Raw genomic sequence first — 17065 nt, 5'->3', positions numbered from 1 at the left:
TAGTCCAGGTTAGAGCACGTGGCTGCTGGTTCAGACTCAGGTTTTTCACCAGTGATCTTGAAGTGTGATCTCTGGACAAGTCACTTATTCTTCTCAGCCCTGAGTTTATAACACTTGCTAACCCCAGAGAGAAGCTACAAACTTAGTTGGTATATAAAGAGATCCAAAGATGGAAAATATAAAGGAAATGCAAAGTGATACCACATTTCTCATTTAAAATGAGTGGGTGACAAATTGCTCATCAGATTGTACAATTTGGGTTGCTCTTACTCGCTTGCTAATTAACTAGTCTGACATTATGTTTCCTCCCTCTTGCATCCACCCTGCCTCTGAACTAATCAGGGTTCAATGACAGCATCACTTATCCCAGGACACATTCCAATAATTAAGGTTTGGAGGACATCTTGCAAACTCCATCACATACCAAGATGATTTTCTCTCCCTCTACTGCTGCGTATCTGACATGTGACAAGACAAAGCCCTGCTCTCATATACATAACAGCAGGAAGCTTTCCCACCTTTTAATGGCTCACTGAATCTCTTCCCCAGCAACTCTGACAGTGGGAAAGTGCACTGCAAAAACGACTGTGGCTTGAGAAGTGAAACCTCACAGGCCCTGGACTTGGGAACAACAAAAAAAAAGCATGTTACCAGAAGCTGGATCTATTGCTAAATACAAATTTTTAGTGCAGGAACACACGATCCTCCAAGCTGGGTTTTACTTCCTACACTCTTTTTCTCACTACTTTATTGCTTCATTTGAAGCAATAAACACATTTTGGCTTTGCATAGGAAAGGCAGCACAGGTAGGGGCACCTTATAGTCATTTAGGGAGGGAGACAAGCCAGTAAGAATCCTGGCACTTGATTGCTCTTTGAACCTTCATATGCAGAAGCAACGACAAACTGAATGCTGGTCTTTGCACTGGTGTGTGCTCAGAGTATCTTCATTAGTACTGACAGAACCATTCTGACTTTCCCCACCAGTAACTGGCTCCCTCTGCTCTGGTTCTGTTGGCTCTGATTTAATTCAGGTGCACAAGACAACAGGGTCAGCCTGCCCAAGGTCTGCAGGGACCAAATTTGAGCAAAGCTGGTCGGTCATTCCCTCCTCAGATGTTTTCTCCCTTCAGCTCACACCTCCTGGGAAAAGCCAGTTCGTGAGCTCTGTAGGAGGCACGAGCCACTGTCTAAGCTTAAAGTCTGGACTTGGCAAGAGCAAAAGCTGATCCCACAAATTTGGTTTGAAACCAAAGGTACCAATTAGAATGTGGCTGCAAACACTCTTCTTGAGGAAGCTTAAATGTCCTGGTGATCAATTCTCCTGAAAAACAGATGGAGAGACCTTTCATTTTCTCTTGGTGCTTGATTCTGAAGCACTATTTTCATCAGCACCAGAAAAAAAATAGGAGAATATTGGCTTGGATTCCACCAAAAGCATATTTTAGAATTGATTTTAATGCAGTCATGATTCTGCCCATGGTACAATTATGTCCCCTCTGAATTTCAATGAGTAACTTTAGACTTGATAGTAACTTATCCAGGAGTATTTCACATTTTCTCTCCTGGTTGAGGGCACTGGTTTCTGATCTTTCATTGGTTCACACAAATGTAAGGATTTTCTTTACCTGTCTCATCTGAATAAAAATAATCTCAAATGCAACCCCTAGAAAGAGCATTTGCTGTGCATGGGAATGGGAAAAAACACACAGTCACAATCTTGGTCTTTAACTCACCTGCTTCTTTTCACAGCATCCAGTATTACAATACGGGGCATAATAAATGGAAATGCTCATTTCTTTTCTGCCAGGTAGTATGAATTACATCCTGGCAGGAAAGGCTACATTCCTCACCCTGTGTGGTGGGGACATGAATGAAAACGACCCTCCACCAAAAGAGGCAGAGGAGCTGCAAGTGGTTGTGGAATTGGGAAAACTTTGCCCATGTGACTCTGCAATGAGCTGTGTGTTACTCAGCAGGCTGCTCCTGCTTCCAACACTGGATTCCATAATCATACAGAGAGATCAGGAAAGGGAGTATTCCCTACAGACAGAAACTCATGGTGATGGACAGTTCCTCAGCTGCTGTGCATCAACATGCTTTAATTGACGTGTGCAATATTACCCTGCTTCACACATCATTATACCTGTAAAGCCTCCACCAGACGCTTCAAATAAATTTTTTAAAGTAAGATAAAAAAGATAATAAAAGGCAAGTTTGTGCCCCTAAGTTCTCCTAATGTGACTTAACGTGGTAGGCAGAAAATGGGAGTAGGACAGAGGGCCATGGGAGCCTGAACAGACTTGTCCAAGGACAGAGATGAGGGGAATTTAACTGAGGTCAAGGAGCACATCCAGTATTGCTGCTGCTGTCTCCAGGCTGAGGCTGGAACTGTTTCTTCTCCACTGTCTTTTGCATCATCAGGTATTTGCTTTTTTTTTCATCAAAAAAAGTACAACAAACCCTCTGTTTCATATATAACTTTCAAGGTCACTTGCATAAAATGTAAAAAAAGCTCATTTTTGTTGATGGAATGGCCTTTTGCTAATGAGGTAATTAGTGATATTACAGCAGGAAAAAAGGGGGGGATTTCTTTCTCCTTTTCTCCCTTTTTGCAAACCCAGTGAAGTGGCAAATTTTGTCGCATTTGCTGTATGTGCACAATATTTCACCCAGCTCCACAATGTAATGTGTTTTTTGAGTAGCAACTGTATTTGCTGAAACTAAGTTATAATAATTTGATGACTAGGAACAAGATTAATTCAAGGAACTACTATTCTCATGACAATTGCAAAATATAGTAGGGGACAGAGTTAGCGTGAGTGAGTAAAAATGTTTAGGGCATCTTACTGCTCCATCAGTGAGAAGCCTGAGATGGAAAAATTTTCAGCAAGCAGATTAGGGGGTCACATCTCTTGAGGTGCAGCAAGGTAAGCAGTGAATTTCTCTATAAGAAAACCAGGAGCTGCAATGAAAACTATCACTGGAGAAAGCATGAATACATGTACAATAGAAGGATAAAAACCAGTGAAAGATATAATTACATTAAATTATAGCAACTGCCATGTAGAAGTACCAATGAAAGTAACAAAAAGAATTGTCATTTCCTTTAGAAATGATGTTTGATGACATCGCAGAGGCTTCACATCTCCTCACACATGGAGATGTGCCAGTTATCCAACATCCAAGTGGAAAACAAAGAGCCCCATTCCAGCCTCAGTTACAGTACAATTGGGAACAGCACTTAGCTTGTCAGTTAGGATGTGACAATCAAAGCTGGAGCTCCTGCCTGAACCATCTTTGAAGGGAATTTTGGTCTTTTTTTTTTTTTACCCCCAAAAAAACCTGTAACATCCAGCACAAAGCAACACTGACCTGTCCCTTGATCTCTCACAATATAAATAACAACCACCAACAATGCTGGAAAGAATTCTGAAGAAATGGTTCACAGATTAGCATTTTCATAGTGTAAGTAGACGAGACCAAATTTAGAGCAAGTAAGTTATGCACACATGTTATGTAGAGGCCTAATACTCACTGAAGATAAGGAAGTAGTTTTCAACTGCGTGTACCAGAGAGTTGGAATTTGGAAGTCTATAAATATTTTGCTGAAGTTATGGAAGAAGAGAATTACAGCACCAAAAAAAAAAAATAAATCAAAATTTGAGTTAGTAAGAAAATTTCTGTTCTGAATCAGAAGAAACCCCATGTCCTTTTCTCCTGCCACTCTTGTGTTAAAAAAGCACTTTCCTCAAATCAGATGTAGGTTTAAGTGGTTTGGCACCTGCTGGGATGTGTTCAAGTTTCTCTGCACTGTGGTTTTACAAAGAGGTTGTGTTGGGGATCGTTCAGTTACTTCTTTTGAGATACTTTTACGCAAATGAAAGAACTTAACTCATGTGCCCCACATTTCAGGTGCTACAGAGCATCCCCCGCTCCATGGGGAGAGACACTCTCCTACCCCAACACCTCTGATGGGTGGGTGATCACAGGGTTCATCCTGGATTTGAGGAGGGAGTCTGTCTGCTGTTAAAAAGCTTTCAGGTGTTCTGAAGTCAGCCTCTGTCTTACTTTGAACAGATGAAACTGGACATGAAAAAACCCCACCAATTTTCCTCAACAAACCTTGAAAACATCCTCTTAATAAAACCATGAACTGGAGAAATTGGCATTGCAGTTGGGCAGCATTCCAGTGTAAAATTCCCAGCCAAGCAGAGAACTGATCCCTTTTAAATTTTCTAACACCTTGCTCACTGCTGCACGTTGTTTTACCCGTATGTGCTTTATTTGTGGGATCCCTGCAGAAGTTTTAATCAGCGAGGTCTCAGTGCGAGTATATTTTCTGAATAGAAACTACGCCTCGGAAAATGACGCACAAATTTCCTCGGCTTAATGTCAACACATGCAAAAGAAGGAGTAAGTGGATACAAAATGTTATCTTGTAATGTCAAACCCTCATGGCAGGGGCGTGTTGGCAACAGAAAGTGCAAAGCAATGAAAGATCAGCACTGGTGAGTCTGAAGTTCTCTCCATCGAGGGTTTTGAGCGTAATATATTGAAGCTCGCAGAAATCTGAGTTGTAAAACTGGTAGAGCTGTTAAACTGGCTTTCCTTAAAATTATGAATTAGTTGGCCCATTTCTTTTAATGGCAAACAGTGAATCTTGGTTGTCCATCAGTGGCTGGGCTCTAAATTGGGTGCTGTGGGAGCAGGAGAACAGGACAGAAACCTCCTGTGAAAGACCTGGGGCTCCTCACACCTCGCATGAAACTGCCTGGAAACAACAGGGGTCCCTCTGTATCGAACAAAGCAAAGCACACAGAGATCCAAATGGTAAAATGGAGCGAACACCTGATCAGGATACACCTTGTTGTCCTGGTATTTGTTGAAATGGGCACAGTGAGATCATGTGTGCTTCACTGAGCAGTTACCCAGACTGTTGTGCAGTTGGTTATATTTACAGAGAAACTGAAATCTCGTGTATGAAGTATTTTACAACACGAGGTCAAATTAGGGTGAGGAAAAATTAATATCACTCCGTTGAAGTCAGAGGAACTGTGCCATTAATTCCTGGCGTGTTGCAGGAACAATGCACTAACAGGAGGATGAAGGGAGATGCCCATTCTTGTTCTGCTAAAGAAATAATGAACCCTCTAATTTACTGTTTCCAAACCAGCTTATTCCATTTTAGAGAAGAATGCATTGGGTTGTGCCTAGACACCAAAACTGAGAATATCTATTATTAATTTACTTTTTATGTATTTTTACTGTAACTGGCTGATAGCAAAACTTAGGGAGAGTGTATGGTCCCACACAAGCAGCTGTGAAAAGATCTCCCAGAATTCAGACAAACGGCATTGTTAATAGACTCCTCTTAGTGAAGAGAGAAAACATGGTGTCAATCACACGTGCTGACAGGGTGCAATTAACCCAGCATCAAATTGGAGAGAGATGGATGGGACCAGATGGTCCTGTTATCCTAACAAAGGATTATACAGCAAGTGTCCTTCGGAAGAAAGAGTGTTTTTTAACACAGACCTTTGGAACACGCACAACAAAAAATATGATGAGAACTAAAGGGGCATTACAGAAAAAGATGGTTGAAATACGAATTCCAATGGTTAATTATGTGCTTTAAGTACAAATATATGTTATATTTTGATCATAATGATGTCTGCTGAAATTTATCCAAAAAGGTCTCCTCAAGAGATTGACGTCAAATAGAATCACTGGAAATAAAGTCAGCAAGGAATGATCAAAATATGCTGGTCCTAGAAAAATTATTTAATTTATTACCCTAAAACTGCCTAAATGCTGCTCTTCTAGTCTGATGAACTTAGGGGAAATACATATTTTAAAGCTCAATTAGAGAGCAGCAACTGTACCCCAAAATGTTCCCAGAGCATTGAAGTGCTTGGTATCATGGGATTAGAATTAAAACTCTACCCCTAGATGAGACAGACTATTAATTATGTGGAGGATATAATCAATTTATGCAAAGAAATCAGGCAAAACAGGTTAATAAGAGGAATTTCTGACACAGTAAAATCTCAGCTAATGTTGATTGAAAAAAGAACACAACACTCAGAATTACTGTCATGTGGAAAATGCACAGCAATACTGAAATCCCAAAACCTGGGACATACCCAGTGTTACCACAGAATCATTAAGGTTGGAAAAGACCTCTCAGATCATCAAGTCCAACCTGTGCCTGATCCCCACCTTGTCGCCCAGCCCAGAGCACTGAGTGCCACGTCCAGTTCTTCCTTGGACACCTCCAGGGATGGTCACTCCACCACCTCCCTGGACAGCCCCTTCCAATGCCTGATAACCCTTTCTATGGAGAAATTCCTCCTGATATCCAGCCTGAACGTCTCCTGGCACAGCTTGAGGCCATTTCCCCCTGTCCTGTCCCTTGTTCCCTTGGAGCAGAGCTCAACCCCCACCTGGCTCCCCTCTCCTGTCAGGGATTTGGAGAGAGTGAGAAAGTCCCTCCTTTTCTCCAGGCTGAGCCCACCCAGCTCCCTCAGCTGCTCCTCTTAGCACTGACTTGTGCCTTTCCTAAACCCTTTAGAACACAGGTCTTAAAACTTGGAGCCTTCTGCTATCTCATGGGTCACATGATTTTCTTCTAAATCCATAGATCCAACCACAGCACAAGAAAATTTTGCACTGTGGGTTTCCAGGGTAAGGAAAAGTCTGAAAACAGAGAAAGGAGCACAGTGCTGGTTATGTGTTAAAAAATAATAGCAATAACATTCTGATATGAAGCTGTACATTTGACTATATTGAAATAATTACAATAATAGTTACATTTCAATATTTTGAGGGAATTACTCCATTCTTCCTAAGGAAGGTTTAAAGCTTTTTAGCCTGAAAAGAAAAATGTACAAAGGGGGCTTACAAAGGATGTGGGATACAATCCATTGTTACCTACTGAATCACTGAAGAGAATTGTCTGCTCAGACTCCCTCACTAATTGAAGACTGAGCAACCCACGCCTTCAGTCAACAGTACTGTTATATCTTCTGTTCTTAAATCAGAAAAGCCCACGAGGAAACCATGCAGTGGTGCCTCAATTAACCAGCTACGTGACACAGATTTGGGCACCTATGGCTTAGCCAAGCACAGGGTTATTTCTGAGCATCTCGGAGACTTCAGAGCTTGGAAACCGTTTCCTTCGTGCTTATTATGTGCACTCAGCTAAAAAGCAAAGCCTCCAGTCACTGTGCAAGGCTCCAAGTTTGTGAGACCCACACTATACAGTAAGTTTTCTTTAATTTAGATATGAGACTTCCCTATTTTCATGCCCAGGCACCATTCTTTTCCAAGTGCTCGTGCATTCTCACTGAATTATTGATAAGATCTGGACTTTGTACTTTCTTTGGTCTGGATAAAATTTCTTCATCAAATTGGGTTTCACAAAAAACCTACCCCAAACCCCCCCAAACAAACAACAACAACAACAACAACAAACCAACAACATAAAAACAAACCCCAAAAGAGCCCAAAAAAACAAATCCACAATAATAAACCCCTACAAACTCGCCCCCCAAAACAAACCCCCAAATATAACTGTATGATTTCTTAATGAAAAAATATCTGCCGTTAACAAAAACATAATTTCTAATCACAAACAAGGAAAAAAAGAGGGAAACAAAAGAAGGAAACTTATCCCTGAAAAAATTTCCACTTTGATGTCACTGTGGTGCTTCATAGGAGTTGTAGTTCAGAAGTGCCACGGTACCACTTTCACGAATAAAGTTCCCTGAGTTTTCTTAGTTTATGATTCTCCTCCTTTTCTAAATTCCACAAGATCTAGGCTTGTACCAGCAGGTCAAGAATTTCCTTTCCTCTCCTTTTTCTTTCCTTTTTCCCTTTCCCTCTCTTTTTCCTTTCCTTTCTCCTTTCCACTCTTTTTTCCTTTCCATTCTCCTTTACATTCCATTTTCCTTTCTCCTTTCCTGACATCATCCTGCACAAAGCCAAAGGAAATATTTTGCAATGTAGATCAACGGAACCACAATTAAAAAAAAGGTGACCTGCTTGATACCTTTTCAACATTATCCAGTCAGAAGAACATCAGCTCTCTTCCAACTAAGGAAATTATAAAAGATCTAATCAGCAGATAGAATATAGTCATAGAAAATGCACATCAGCACACCTTAAAGAAAGTAAAATAAATCTTGAAAGTTTAATATCCCCCTTTCTTGGACCTAAATAGGCCCCTTTGGAAAACTATTTTATTGTTTCTCATTAAATTAGAATTGTGCTGAGATGCCACTATCTACCATTTCCTATTATTATTAATGTAAAAAAAATGAAATCACTGCATATTCAGCATTTCCCCAGTTAAAACTAGTCAGAACGAAAATCTGAGCTGTGTTTTTTCTTAATTCATGCTAATTTAAAAACAGAAAGTCCTTTACTTCTTTCCCCCCACCACTTTGCATCTGCATTTAAAGACAGCAATATTTTCTAATGATAATTAAAACCTTTAATTTATTGGTTTATTACTTCTGTCCTACATTTGCAGCTCTTACAGAAACAGCTCAGAGACATCACATGTGTGAATGTGCTCAATTCCTCTCTCATTAACCTCAGAAACACATAACCACTCCCAAACAACTCAGACCAGAAGTCACTGGGTTTTCCTTGTTTTTTAAGCTGTTGATGACACCACAATAACGTGTCCTGAGTCTGCTGCTCACCAAAATTTCAGCTTTTGTGACCCTCCTGTGTTTAGCAATTACTGCTGTAAAGAGGAGCTTGTCCTGTTTCATCATTTACATATCAGGGGATGTTCTGTTAATGAAATGTTAATATTTTTGTGTAGTTTGCTCAAGGCAGAACTCTTGAATCAAGTTGGCATTTTTATCAAGAAAACAGAAATCAACAGATATACATATGGATAAGATGAAATTCTCCCAGTATACACTGAAGACTCTTCTTAATAATGCAATGGTTGGAACCAACGTTACTAATTTGCCCAAAGACTCTTCATTTCTTATTTGCTACCAAAACAGAGCTACTGAAATTTTTCAGACATTTCTGGGTCTTATTCAAGATTCTTTGAAGTGAGGATGAGTCAAGTCAGGGCATGGATGAGAAGAGCTGGAGAAAGAGGCCAGGCTGGACGGGGCTTGGAGCAATCTGGGCTAGTGGAAGGTGTCCCTGCCCACGGCAGGGGGTGGGATGAGATGAGCTTTAAGGTCCCTCCCAGTCTAAACTATTCTGTGATGAGTAGGAAGACAGGGAATGTGGTTCACTAGACCAGGTTGCTCCAAGCCCCATGAAGCCTGGCCTTGAAAAGCCTGGCAGAGTTCACTCAAAATCACAGCCTGGCAAAGTTCGTGCAGGTTGATGAAGAAATCTGCAACAACTCTTATTTTGACCATTAATACTTATCAATTCCTCACTCTGTGCTGGGGAGGAGGAGGACACCCTGGCTCAGGCTGTCCGTGTCCCTTGCAGATCTAAGCTTTTATAGCAGCTATTCTCTGCCTTGGCAGAACCTGTGTTTGGAGATCCCACAGGCTCCTTGCAAAACCCAATGTCTCCTCCACTCCATCATTTGGAAAAGACTTCAAGAGACACGCACACCCTTTGTCACCCCCTTCTTTGGAAAAGACTTCAGGAGAGATGGACACCCTCTGTCACCCCCTTGTTTTCAAACTGTTAGAGAACTTTGGAGCATCTGCAGCTAAAAAGACACCCTGAGATCCCAGGAGTTCATCGGTGCCACAGCTGCCTGTGGCTCTGTGCCACAGCCTTTCTGCCTGAGCGACCCCGACAGGCAGCGGGGTGGGCATGTGGAGTTTTTAATAAGTGTCAGAAAACCTCAAGTACCAACGTATCCCTAATGCTGCTTTTTGGCATCGTTAACCACCAGAGACGAGAGAATGAAATTGAAATGTCTGTTCCCAGGAAAAAAAAAAAAACAAACAAAAAAAGCCATCTCGCCTGGGCTGGGTGTGAGGGAATGAAGGGCTCGAGAAACCTGCACGAGGATGAGGTTAAATCCCTCCCAGCTCACCTGCCCCAATCCAGCAGGGCTCAGCTGCAAATTATCACTAGTTGACATCCACAAAGGCATATGTTTCAAAATAGGCTTTTTAGTTGCCTTTTGGGATGAGTTACCAATGGAATTAGTTGGTGGCTTGGCTGCACCTCTGTTTATTATGTTGAGTGTTGACACTGTGCCCTGTGCGACAGGACATGAAAAAATGAACACTTATTAATGTGGTTTTGGAGATGATTTTTTAAAATATATGTATTTTAAAGACTATCCTAGCTCAAAGTTTTAAATTCTTTTTAAGGTGAAACTATACCTGTCTTTGGCCAAACTAATGTGAGAATTTTAAGGAAGGAAGTTCCTGTTTCTTTTTTTTTTACTATTACGCTTCACTGAAAAAACTGTATTAAGCTGTGTTTTAAATCAGCATTTTCTCAAATTGAAGAGCAACTGATGCTAAAGTATCTGGTAGATTATAATACTTGTAATTTGCATAAAAAAATCAGTTTATCACCAGTGTTCTTCCTAGCAAGGATTTCTAAAACCAGTGGCTAGGAAATATTGTTGGTTTTCAGGCCATACTTCATCTAATTATACAAAAGCATATCCACAGAATTGCAAGGGTTCATGGAAGAGATAATCAAATCACAACCATTTGGCATGAAGGAGATGCTCAGTGTGGAACTGCTGATACAGCAATTTAATTAAGGCAGTTTAGCAGCTAAAAAGTTCTTTAATAGAAGTCACAGGTTTACCATTTTTGAGTACAGAAAGGGAAACTGAAATTAAGAAAAAAAAACAAACCAAAACAATCACAAAAGCTGATGATGTCAGATCTTCAAGATGTGCTCTGTTTAACAGTGCTATTAATTTCTTTTTGGAATAAACATGATTCCCAAATGCTCAGCACTATCTTGAATTATTTCAGATCAGTGGAACTAAAGACAAAGTAATAATTTCATTTCAGAAAATATATTTCTGAATGTATTCAAATACATTTCTAGAGACATCGTGCAGTAATTTCTACATTTATTTATGCACAAGCAAAAAGGGCTTTATTTTCAAAATCAGATCTTTATGACCAAAGCCATCATAAAGATTCTTATTGATTTCAAAGATGTTTTGCTGATTCTCATGTTTGAAATAGAACAGATTTTTTTTTTCACCTTTGTAATGTTCTCCTTTTGTTGTAGAGTGTTATTTAACAAATTGCAATGAAAATTAATCTAACAGCTATTCTTTTAAAACTGTGCAGGTGCCGCTGCAGGTTTCATAAGAGACTTTAATTGAAAATTTGGACCCAAATCTTAAAACCTGACAGAGGTGACCCACTGAATTTTACCTAGAAACTATTTGAAAGTTATATTAATGTCAATGTTGAGCACTTTAGTGCTGCTTTTTGTTATGGAAAATATGGCTTATTTCACTGGTTAATGGTCAATTCTGTGTGGGCCAGAGCCCTGTTAGAAATCAGGGAGTCTTCATATAAATTAAATGCTGGGATTGACCTGTTGGAGCGAGTCCAGAGGAGGCACCAAGACGATCAGAGGGATGGAGCAGCTCTACTGGGAGGAAAGGGGAGAGAATTGGGATTGAGCAGCCTGGAAAAGAGAAGATTTGGGGTCACCTAATTATGGCTTTCCAGTGCCTCAAGGAGTTCCAGGAAAGATAGAGAGAGACTATTTCCAAGGGCCTGGAGTGACAGGACAAGGGGAAATGGCTTCACACTGACAGAGGGCAGGGTTAGATGGCATACTGGGAAGGAATTCCGCCCTGTGAGGGTGGGGAGGCCCTGGCACAGGTTGCCCAGAGAAGCTGTGGCTGCCCCATCCATGGAAGTGTCCAGGTTGGACGGGGCTTGGAGCAACCTGGGCTAGTGGAAGGTGTCCCTGCCCATGGCAGGGGGTGGAATGAGGTGATCTTTAAGGTCCCTTCCAACCCAAACCACTCTGGGATTCTGGGATTTATGGCTTTAATATTATGTTGTCCTGATTATCATTAAAACCACGTTGATATTAAAACCTGGGTGTGGGCAAGGACTGAGGGGACCCCGAGGTCAGGCTGGCCTGATACAGCATCTGCATCACCAGGTGTGGGAGTCAAGGATATCCTGATTTTGCAGGAATAACATCTCAAGCCTGGTTTCTCCTGTCTCAGCTGTCTCTGTGCTTTGCTCCACTGCTGGAGACGGTGCCAGGAACTGTAGGAATTCTAACATATGCAGTGCTTCAAATTTGGGAACACTTTAAAGAGATCTTATTCTGAGAACATGAGTATTTAGCATTTTCCAAAAATCATATCCTCATAATGGTCTCTTGGTGATTGCTCCAAAGTGGGAATATTCACAAGTGCCAGTCCCTTTGGAAATGTGAGTCCATGGGGGATTGCACAAGAAAATATGGAGCAGAACAGGGACTTGACTTCAAATATCTTCTGGGCTTAGACTCCCATCGTTAATACTGGGTCATTCCACGTAATGCCAGTGCCTAAATCAGGAAAGCAGGGAACATGTAACTAAAGTATTTGTAAAAATATAAACAACAAGGAATGTTGTGATGAGATTACTTTTTCTGAACTTGTATTGGGCTTTTTTTTAAACCAAAACTCCATTGAAACAGGTTAAGCCTTTCCTCTCCCAGTAAAGTCACACATTGTTACTGCTATTTTACATGACAGATGAGTTAGGTGGAACAATTCCCACGTGGAATTGTGGAATGTTTATTTTATTTTTATCAGTCCTAAACTTAATGTTGCATTTACCCAGGCTGCTTCCATCAGTGGCATATATAAATACCTCTGCCCAAAAATGTGTGTCAGCACAACACACCAAGGCTTTTTTCCTCCTGTTATTTTATATTATGCTCTATTAAATCCTGGATGTGTCACCTGGGCTCAGCTTACAGATTAACTTTACTTAAGCTCAGATTTGCCCACCATGCATTTTAAATGTTACTGTGCCTTGCTAAATGCCCAAGTTTTGATGGTGCAACTGGTTGTTCACCAACTCCTACCTTCATGCATGTTGAAGATGATTTTGCCTGTGGTTATAGACAGCACATTTTGGTCCTCTAACATCTGATTTGTACAGATGCAAAGAACAGCCAGAAACCAGAGAAACAGCAACTCCCCAGACTGGGGTTAAAGTGGGTTCCGTGTGGAGCGTTGTCAATAGGTTCCTTGTTGCTAAGGAAACTATTTCCTTGGTAGCTGCATGTTTGCCACATCTTACTAAATTGGTGTCAATCTCAAGCAAAGAACAATGTGTTGTGGCATCACAAGAAATTAAAACCCAAATAGGCTCGAAGTTTATTAAATACTGACTTGAAACAACCAAACAAACCGAAAACACTCTGTGGTGACTCGTGGAAAAACTCTGCATCACAGTCACCAGCTGGCAAACAGGTAAATGTGTTTGTATAGTAAATAGAAATCTTTTGTCTTCTAAAAATTGGAAAGGCAGTCTTTCACAAGAATGCACTTTTTAGCTGTTGAAAACCTCAGGTGATGCACTCCCATGGCAGCTGGTTTTATGAACAGGAATGGATGGGGCACTACGGCATTATTTTTTTCTTTGTACCAATGCAGACCTTAAATAATATTTTTACCTTCTAATATTAATTACTTGGTAATTTACAACCTCAAAGTGGTTAAAGCAGATTCTAAGTGCACTGGTAGAAAATCAGCAATATAAAAATACGCCTCACACTTTTGTGCACAATTATCGAGAACAGTTTGTAAGGAAATGATCAAACCTAAATCTACCACTTTTTGTAATCATTACAGCTCCCTTCCCCTAATCTATCAAATTCAAACCCAAAGAACTCACAGTGTTTCAATATTTGTGATTTTTCCCCAAATGACCCAACCAGTAATTTTTTTTTCCCAGTCACTGTTTGGTCCAGAGTCAACAAACCCAGACTATGGCACATTCCTTCTTGCTCGTAATGATTTCACAACCTTGTAAGTCATAAGAAAAGGGCAATGAACATTTTTCTACACTTAACTGGATTTTAGAATAAGAAAGCAACAGAAGCACTGCAGAACAGAGACTTCTCCAAAAGTGAGTTGCTGAAAGGGAACCAGTGCAAAGAAAATCCCAGGAAATATGCCACAACCAAAGCCTTCCATTTTTCTGCTCCTTAGATAAGCCTTAATGCTAACATTAATTATTTGCATATACCCACATTCGGAATTCTGTTTTCATGTGTCCCAACTACATTGAAACAGTCCCTAGAGCAAAAAACTCAAGGAAAAAAAAAATGCACTGAAAATAAACAGAAACTACATGGATGTTTCTACTATATGGATCATTTAACTACCAATAAAATTTGGGGTTTTAAAGCATTTTTGATAGTATTTAAACCTCTTCTACAATGCATCTATAAACTCCAGGAAAAATATTTTTCCTCTTCAGAAAGTGCCAAAAGCATAACATGCTATGAAAGCTTGTAGGAAATAGAAGCAAAGGAACAGAAATTAAAGACAAGAAGTGATCCGTGAGAAATTAGTTTGATTGACAGTAATCCCATTTCACAACGCACTGCAGAGTCTGATGCAGAAGAGCCCATGCACTCCTTGTTACTTTTCTTGGAAAAAGTAAAATATATTTTGCAAACACTGGCAAATCTCTCCTTAATCCACCAGGTCTGCTCTCACTTCTGAGAGTTTCATAGAATCAGAGAATGGTTTGGGTTGGAAAGACCTTAAAGCCCATCCAGTGCCACCCCCTGCCATGGGCAGGGACACCTTCCACTAGCCCAGGTTGCTCCAAGCCCTGTCCAACCTGGCCTTGGACACTTCCAGGGATGGGGCAGCCACAGCTTCTCTGGGCAACCTGTGCCAGGGCCTCCCCACCCTCACAGGGCAGAATTCCTTCCAAATATGCCATCTAACCCTCCTCTCTGTCAGTATGAAGCCACTTCCCCTTGTCCTGTCACTCCAGGCCCTTGGAAATAGTCTCTCCATAGTTCCTGGAACTCCTTGAGGCACTGGAAAGCCACAGCTAGGTCACCCCAAATCTTCTCTTTTCCAGGCTGATCAATCCCAATTCTGTCAGCCTTTCCTCCCAGCAGAGCTGCTCCATCCCTCTGATCACCTTGGTGCCTCCTCTGGACTCATTCCAACAGCTCCATGTCCTTCCTGTGCTGGGAATTTTAACATAATGATGTCAACTTTCACACTTTTGTGCAGCAATCAAGACAACATTGTGCCTGATGCTGCCCTTCACCTGGATCTTGTGTAGCTGCTACTGACAGAAACAACAATAAAGACCATAGTTCTCCTCTCAGTTTTCAGTGAGCTAAAGAAAACAACAATAGCAATGGACGTAAATATGGTCTGTTCAACATTTGATCCCACTCCTATTTTCACTAAGGTGAGAAAAAAATCCAAGTAGGACAGGAAATTTAAAACGAAACTATGCAGGAGAAAAAACCCACGTGTACATGTTTAATGAGATTGTGAGGGAGGAAGCAGAGAGCAGGAACTGGCTGTGACTCTGGTGCAGATGAGGTAAAGAGCACACAGCTGTTTCAACTTACTCTTGTCCAGACCACCTCTGTTCAACAGGAACTCTGTTTTAGAGACTTAGAATCGAGGGAGGTTTGGTGGTGGAATGTAAAATCTCAGCAGAGACGAGCTTTGCCACATGGGAACAGTTTCTCAGAACACTTTTTGCACAGGGGCAATAAGGTGGATGTGGGATGTAACTGAGCCAGCAGGATCCATGTTTCCTAAACCAACCCTGCTTCATGCAGAAGCACTTCAAACCTATAGGAACTGCCCCAGGAATGTGGTCGTGAGAAACAAGTCTGAATGAACTGCACATGACTGACAGCACACTCAGTGCAGCGGAACTAAACCACAGAAAATCATCACAATTCGTGTCTAACTAACTTGGTCTTTCAGACCTTTTCTTTTTCTAGGCATGTTTTAACATTTGAAGCTGTCCTAAAGCCACCACCTTTTTCTGCAGCTTCAGGAAGAGGGCAGGTGCCTTTCATTTAGATAAGTGTAACCCTGATTTATCAAGAGTGGGTTTCGTGACAGTTACTTTGTGTACCTAGATGCTGTTTGTGGCTGCCTTAACGATAATGAAAATGTATTGTGCTTAAAGTGAATGGTTTTTCAAGTGCTTCTGTTTAATTTGTATTCTTGGTGGTTTTGTGGATCGTACCTCCAAAACTGATTTGCTCCACAGGAGCAAATCTATCCTGGCCTCTCTTCTGCTAATTTAACAGCCTGCTACTTAACACTGGAGATCAGAAATGCTATGAGATATGGGAAATAAAAAGTGTATCAGAGGACTTTAATGGGGACATCAAGGTTAATATCTGCCTATGCTCTTTCTTGAGAAACTGCAAGCAAGACAATTTGTTGGTTTGGACCCGAATTTTATGTTTAATTACCTAAAGCATGGTTTCTTTAACAGCACAGCTCCCCACCCATTGCTGCCACCCAGAGAGGAGCAGAGTCGCTCTGAAATCCATCAGCTGGGACCTGAACCAAAGGTTACACTCTGAACAACAAAGTCAAGCACACCATGCAGAGGGCTGATACGATAGACCCTAACAAAAAGACTTCACACCAGGCTAACACTAATAGGAAACTGCTGAATATTCATTAAGCCCCTCTGAACCAGCAATATTTTAGTTATCGTGAGATCAAACTGCACAGAAGATCAAACAATGAAAAATCATTTCTTGGCACGGGTCCCTCCGACACTTTATTTCCTCGCAGCCTGGAACTACAGGGACACGAGAAGTTTCCTGGAACTTCAAAATAAAAGCATTGCAGAGAGCTGCTTGAACAAGGAGAGTATCACAGTGGCATTTTGGTATCATTGGCAGCCTTCCTTGATTATTGACACCCCTGCTCCTGTAACAGCCTGCAGAGCTGCAGCCAGAGCCTCCAGTATTTGTCACTGTCACTTCACAAGTGCTCGGCATTGTTCAGGAAATTGTATGTGTAAAGCAAAACTGCCTGTGCCCGACTCCGACAGGGGAGGGGGCTTGAAACTGAAACAGAGGTTTTATGTGTCCTATTATGTGCC

General features: G+C 41.1%; 2 long non-coding RNA genes across 2 annotated transcripts; one reads left to right on the top strand and one right to left on the bottom strand.

The window, feature by feature from the left end:
• Window positions 1–12247: 12247 nt before the first annotated feature.
• LOC135423851 (uncharacterized) lies at window positions 12248–13161 on the bottom strand. Its single transcript, XR_010434984.1, has 2 exons — window positions 13026–13161; window positions 12248–12500 (listed from the first exon to the last, which is right to left on the bottom strand). It is a non-coding gene; the product is annotated as an uncharacterized LOC135423851 (long non-coding RNA).
• Window positions 13162–13221: 60 nt separating this feature from the next.
• LOC135423850 (uncharacterized) lies at window positions 13222–16833 on the top strand. The gene is made up of 3 exons (XR_010434983.1): window positions 13222–13416; window positions 15205–15388; window positions 16445–16833. It is a non-coding gene; the product is annotated as an uncharacterized LOC135423850 (long non-coding RNA).
• Window positions 16834–17065: the final 232 nt, after the last annotated feature.

This window comes from Pseudopipra pipra, chromosome 17, assembly GCF_036250125.1.
Source record: "Pseudopipra pipra isolate bDixPip1 chromosome 17, bDixPip1.hap1, whole genome shotgun sequence".
In the NCBI taxonomy this organism is placed as follows: domain Eukaryota; kingdom Metazoa; phylum Chordata; class Aves; order Passeriformes; family Pipridae; genus Pseudopipra; species Pseudopipra pipra.
Note: the sequence above shows the minus strand (reverse complement) of the source record. Positions and strands in the feature narration are given on the sequence as shown.